General features: G+C 47.8%; 1 long non-coding RNA gene across 1 annotated transcript in view; it reads left to right on the forward strand.

The window, feature by feature from the left end:
* Positions 1-5,096, forward strand: part of LOC119401208 (uncharacterized) — a 174,503-nt gene extending 169,407 nt beyond the window's left edge. The window contains exon 3 of the long non-coding RNA XR_005185388.2: positions 5,021-5,096. This is a non-coding gene — a long non-coding RNA (uncharacterized LOC119401208). The remainder of the gene's footprint in view (positions 1-5,020) is intronic.
* Positions 5,097-7,042: the final 1,946 nt, after the last annotated feature.

A 7,042-nucleotide genomic window follows, 5' to 3' on the forward strand; every position in this document is an offset into this window, starting at 1 on the left:
TCGCCAGTTGAGAAACGCGAGGTAACGGCTGCGTGAAACACGATAAATCAAAGCCGTTCCGAAACAGACGCTCCGGCTCGTCAAAGAGTACACGTTTAAAATAAAGTGATAAAAAAAGCGAACAGCTGCGTCCAGTCGATTGCCCTCCCCCCACCCCCTAACCCACTTTGCTTCTACCTTCTCCGTCACGTCAGATAGTATAGATGTGAAAGAAAGTGATAAAAGTAGGAAAGTGCGAAATAAACTGCTCCGTCCCGTCTATGGCCCTATCCCCCCACCCCCTCGCCGCCTCCTCTCCCATACCCGCCATACGAAGTGTTCTTCAGAGGAAGCTGCCCTGCGCTTTTTGTTTTACCAGTGTTGCACCGTCTGGACGCATCATCGCTTGCTCCTCGTGGTGAAGACGTTGTGCAGAGCCAGTTCGTAGTGTTGCCCCGACTTTGCATAAGACGTGTACGGCGCACATTTCGTTCACAAGATGGCGGGCTGACTGCAGTTTAGTAATTTTATCTCGATAAGAAGCAAGCATACCAAACTGGCGGAAGGGAAAGCTTCTGCAGAAAGGATCGTTTTATCTACGTGTCTTTTATTATCTTTGTTGTTGTTTTTTTAATTAATACTGAGGGCGAAACAAATAGACTGTACGCTGTAGCAACGGCTGCTTCTTTTTACGCGGGGAAAGTTATCTTCTCGGCAACGTCAAAAAAGGGGGTCGTAAAACACTAGGAGCATTGGAGTAGACGGAAGGGGGGAGGGGGCCACTCCTCCCCTCCCCACCCCCCTTCCGAAAGTTTTCACTTTGCAAGTGTGTATATACGCACACACACGCGGACATACATAAAAATTGATTGACCCCCCCCCTGCCCCCTCCCCCTGCGGAATAAATTTCTTGCTACCGCCCTGATTGATCCTGTAATTGGAGCGGCATTTTATTAGGAGGAGGAGAGGTGAGGAAGGAAAAGGCGCAACTTCCTGCAACCCTAATTGGGAGCACGGCTGAGCGCGCTCTAGAGCGTTCCTTTATTTACTTCCTATATTTTTATGTTTATTCTTGACTTTCGAAACAAATCGCCTATTGTACCGGCCGTGTCGTCGTGTTATGTTCTTGGATCTCTTCTTTTTGCGCATATACTGGGGCCCGTTATGTTTTGAATTAAATTTAGAGAGGCTACGGGCAGCCGGCCTACCCGTGCATCCTTGGTACAGTCTTCGAAAACGTTTTGAAGATGATGAGAGGCATGAAGCCGCAAATGCACCAGCGACGCACAACGAGTGAAGTAGGGACCGGAAGTAGTACCATACATTCACAGGTTTTCCCACAGCCTTAAGAAGGTTGCCAGCAAACACGGCGTCTCAGTCGTGCTCTCTACCCTCAAAAGCTGGGTGGCCTGTGCGCACGCGTGTGCCAAGAAAATAAAAAGCAGGGATGCCAAAAGAAACATGTCACGCCATACGTGAAGTGCGCCATCGGCGTCGTGTATGCCGTACCACAACCGTGTGGGAAGACCCACATAGGTTAAACGGGGAGATGTATTAACGACAATGCGCGGGAACATGGGTTGTCCCTGAAAAATCAAAGTAATGCGCATTTGCCCGTCCATTGCGCAGTTTGCACATGGGCACCGCGGCTTCGCGAGATTGAGATCCTGGGCAGGAGGGCTGACACGTTGGGAAGGGAGTTGCTGGAAGCTATGATATTAAGAACAAGGGCACGGAGTGTATAAGCGATACGTCTATCAATTTGTTCAATAGCGAGTATAGCTTTCTTGATGCGATGCTTGACTAGCGACCCAGATGCGGCACGCATGCGCTTAGGGAGTCTACTTTCCGTGTTTTTTTTTTTTTTTCGAAATAAAGTTAGTCGATGGTTAGCGCTCGCCCTGTGCACTGTGTTCTTCTCTTCCCATTATTACATGCGGAGCATTTCTTAGTCGCACCTGCGGCGTCGGCCACCGTCCACACCCCCACTGCGCATGCTCGGCTCGTCTCGTGCCGGCAGCAAGCCTCTCCTCTCCCTCCCTCCCTCCTCTCCGTTCCTCCCTCCTCTCCCTCGAACGTGGGCGGTGTGTATATAAGCGGCGGAGCGCGCGTTCGGAATTCAGTCAAGGGCGTCTTTACTTGACTTTCACTTGACTTGACGCTTTGCTTGGCTAGAGTAGGTGCGATGGAAGTAACAGTACCTTCAATCAGCGTCCCACCACTCGTTGAAGGCAACGTTACCCCACCCTGACCGTCGTCGGCGTCAACAACAGCAAGCAACGCAGAAGACGAGGCTGCGAAGAGACGAGCATACGACGCTGAACGCAAGCTTTTGAAGCGAGCTGCGGACCCGGAACTTCGTGCACGCTGGAGCCGTTCAAGTCGTACTTGGTGTGCGCATCGTGTAACACTTAAGCATTCCCAAACCATACCCAATTACGCAACATTCACGCGATACCCTCACCACTCTGCGACGCATTTACTCGCGGGCGACTTTCTACTTTCCTTTGCACTTTTGCGCTGAAAAATGACGTATGTGGCGCCCATTATGCGTCGTAGCAAATAGCGAATGGGCGAAGAGCAAGCACTCTTGGACGTGTCGCCAAACGTGTTGCAGCGCCTTCAATAATAAAATCAAAGAGAGAAGCAATGAAAGACAGGAAGGTGCACGGCCGGTTTACTACCCTGCACTGAGAGGAAGGGGTAAGCGGCCGAAATGAAGGATAGAACGGAATATTGAGTTAGAGCTTCCATAACGCAGGGTCGTGTGCGTAGGGATGATAATAAGGACGTTGAAGTTAAACGGGACGCGTTTGTTACACAGACATTCAATCTACTTGCAGCCCAGGGTTTAATGGTCAGGAAGGATTCCTCGATGAATTCTCAAGGAACAAAACAGTACCCCACCCCCCGAAAAAAAGAACGATGAATTCTAGAAGCATACGGCGCCTAAACTGCCCTTAAATATACTGTAAAATCTGGGACGTTCATTACAGTGACGTAATTTATGGACGATATTCAAAGATTGACTCGCCAGAGTTTTATTTTCTCTTTCTCTAGTTTCATTGCCACGCGTGGAGCAATTGTCAATTGTCTGGAGCGTCACAATATATATATTTACATATTGCAATAGCAATTATGTGCACACTATCAACTGATTTCTGCCTTCGCCGTCGCCGTCATGTACTGTATAAAGTCCGAATCGATAACATCGCCCCGCGTATTGTATGTTCTACGCGCTAGTAAAGCGCCCGAGCGCTGTGGACGAGCGTGGATGAACTAGAGATGAAACGGGCCGGCCATTTCCGTCGAACGAAGGGCGCGTGCGATAACATCGCTCCGCTTGCGAGGCCTGCTTTCGAAGGCTACTCTAGCAGAGAAGAAATGGTCCGCTGGTCTCTCGTAGGCCGAGACAGCATGAAGGGGGTGAGGGGGAGGGGGCTGCGTCGTCGATGATAAGGGCGCGGTCGCGAGGGCTGGTGCACACGCTACCTCGACAGACATCAGTATAGATGGCTTCTGTACGCACTTTGCTCTCCCCGCTTACTTCGCGTTGAGACGACAGACAGCACGAAAACCGCTTCGCTCCCTGGAGCGGCCGCATTCGCTTAAACGAGCGTTTTGTAGAGTTACGCGAGATCGGGTCCAAAAGAGTTGGATGACAACCTTACTTCGTACAACATTAGAATTTGTTGCTATCGTATTCATTGCTTCGCCTTGCGGGGAAACTGATTTTTCTTCAATGCACTGTACTTGTCTCGACAAACACATGGGCTGATGTCATTGTATTCAGCACCGTGCTTGGCACATTAATCGCATTTATCCAGTTTTTCTTGTAAGCGTGGTGTTCTGTTATTCAAGTCCGGTGTAATGAATTCGTAGCCTACCCTTTCTCAAGGCCTCGAGTAAAGGCTAGCGTCATGAAATAAATAAGTAAATAATAAATAATAAAATAAATAAATAAATAAATAAATAAATAAATAAATAAATAAAGTGATCGTCCCTGTATTTTGTAGTGTATCTTGTATTTCGGAGAAATTAGAAGCCATTCCTCTATCGTGAAAAACGGGACAAGCTAAGCGTGGCATGTGCATGCCTGACCTAATATTTTTCAATCTTGCTATCGCAATGCTGCCTTCTAAGTTTTTCGTTCCTCCATGCCGTGTATTAGAATTTCACCCACGTGCTTAGCAGAGCAACATTTCTGTTGCTACAGGCAACAATGACGGTCATGGGTTCATATCCAGGCAACAATGAAATGATGGCAACGTGAAATGACACGTGACCTTGATAAAAGACCACATTGCCATATCATAAATGGCTGTTCGCCTAGAAGTCCGCGAACGAGAGATTATCGGTTATTGGAAAACAGCGCATATATGTACGCATGTGACCGGCACTATTTGTGTACACCAGCATTTCCGTACACTCGCCGGCGCCGGATCTTTCGCGAACTATGCCGCCGTTACCTTAATCTGTACCTCACAGAAGCTTCGCTTAAAGGGACACTAAAGAGAAACAATGAATTGGTTTAGATTGATAAAGTGTGCTCGGAGAACTATTGCGTAGTTTATTTCACAACCATAGGTTTATTATTAAGGAGAAAACCAAGTTCAAAGTTTCATTTTTAAATTTCGCGCCAAACTTTGTAATTGGTGACGTAAAAGATTTCAAAGAGAATTTAACGTATTTTGGCGCCACTGGCTCGACGAAATTTCCACAAACTCGTTATGTCAAGTCTCTGGCCCCCTCAGAGGACAATGTACTTCGATTTAACCGATTAGAAACTACGTAGGCCCAAGGAGGCGCCGTCAAAAATATGTGACGTCACGGCAAATGGTGCGGGAATTCCAACGTGGCGTCGCCACCTATATTTTCTTTTTGCGCGTTTTCTCGCTTATTAAGCGTCTTCTCGCAGCAAGCGTGGGTGTTTTTGGTATCGTGGAAGACTACTTTACTAATGCGAGAAAAATCGTTTTGCTCTTTAGTGTCCCTTTAACAACTAAATCATGACTTGGTGTCTGTCTCGGTTTCGTTTCAGGGCTAAGGATCGACCGTTGGGCCTCCCTCGCTACACGAGTGTACAACGCGAGTGCTTCTAGCATCCGCTACGAAAGGTGCGTTATCCTTCACCATCTTCACACTTTGAGTATCCGTGAAGCACTATCGAAAGAGTGCGTGATGAAATGATAGCACTGTCAGACGCGCGTGTTCGTTCAGTTAAGCCGTTAGAGACGTCTATGTCGTCACTCTTGTCGTCACTTGCGCTGACGGATAAACAATCTTGTTACCTCAACAGGCGTTAGCATGATTGCCTTCCGACTGCACATGCGCGGCCGCTCCGTTTCCTTTTTTTCAATATTTTTTTCATTAAACTTCACTTTTAATTGAGCGTCTGTCCTGGCCACGTTCATTCTTCCCATGGTCTTGATATCTGCTCCGTTTCATACATCAGGTGCAACGCTGCGGAATCTATGCAAGAAGTCCGTCAGGAAAATGCGCAAGTGCGCGCGTCTCGCGTTAAATTTCGTCGTTGTAAACGTGGCCTCCGTGATTGGCTCCGGCTGCGCGCTACCGGAACTAATCGCGGAGGCCACGATACGAAAAACAGAGACGCTAAGCGACCCAGAACAGTATATTGACAACAGTATAAATAATGGAGTTTGTTTACTTGTAAGACAAGAAACATCTTCATCTTTTTATTATTCACATTTTTTTCAGTTTTCTTAGATAAAAAACCAAAAGGGTCAGGAGTCAGGACGTAAGGCGCTAGCATGCACCTGACTGAGGCCCTGACCTCCGTGGAGTCTGTGCTTCGGCGAAGCAGCATAACTACGAAAAGAGCAGCATATGAGAGCACTCTTAAACATGATTGTTGTGGTAAACAGTAAATATATCATACCAGTCTATCTGGAAGTGTAGCATGAGCCACATAAGTAGCGAAGCAACAAAGTGACATAATATTTAGCCTGCAGATGTTCGCATTGATAACACAACAATTTATTATAATTCATCTAAAAGCGAAAGAACTCACATTACGTGTGGTAATATCGTTTAACTATTTATTGGCGCGAACGCATCTACTGCAAGAAGTCTCGGTAGCATTCACTGCGTTACACGTGATGTATGAAACGCAGTATACACTCCGTATAAAAAGCTATCTGGGATACGTGTGAACGCGGAAGTCCTGGGCGAATTGATTGTGGTATGCGTGATGTTCGTGTGCTCAGCTCAGTGCAGACTTACAGAGAAAAAAAAAGAAACTAAAAAGAGGGAATAGAGCGCTCCAAGCAGCGCTCATTTTTACTCTGTTTTGTCCCCCCCTCCCCGCCTTTTTTAACACGAAAGTGTTCTATGCTGGGGTCCACCACGGCTCCACTGACGCATTTCCGTCACGGATATGACGTTGTAAAATATAAAGACTAACATATGGCACAGAAAAAACTGTAAGAAAAAGTTCCGTTTCTGGGAGTCGAACTTACGACCTCACGATCGCCAGCGCGCAGCGCGAAACGACTCCGCCACAGACGGCATGTTCTCTGCTATGCTAACGGCGAGTTATTTATGTACACCATTCGCCGGTGGCGGTACGGCGTGTTTTCGTTATTGCTAGCGAGATGGCGCGAAGGGCTCGAAGAGCGTAAAGAAGAGCGCGCTTTAAAAGTCGTCCCCCACGCGGATTAGCGCGCGCCTCGACGGAGCGTGGTCGCTCGTGCGGGCGCTTATCTCGTGATCTCGGTGGTTTGTACGTCTTGCGCTCTGCCTGCAAGTTTTCGTTGAGAGCACGAAGGTCATCACCTCGCTCACTGCAGCGGAGCGCGCTACTCACACAGAAATAAGTTACAACTGTGACAGTTCGCGCTCATCCTGTGTATGTTCGTTCCGCGCGTCCTTTCTGCTTGAGCAGCGCATTGCAAGTTTCGAGCGACGTGCCGTTCTTCGCGTAACATTATAATTTGATGCTGTAGCATTCATTCCTTCGCGCTTGGGGCGAACGAATGCACAACAAACGCTCAACTACGTCTGTGAAGGCACGTTTCACTTTCGTGTTATACCGATTCCT

This window comes from Rhipicephalus sanguineus, chromosome 8 (genome assembly GCF_013339695.2).
Source record: "Rhipicephalus sanguineus isolate Rsan-2018 chromosome 8, BIME_Rsan_1.4, whole genome shotgun sequence".
NCBI lineage: Eukaryota > Metazoa > Arthropoda > Arachnida > Ixodida > Ixodidae > Rhipicephalus > Rhipicephalus sanguineus.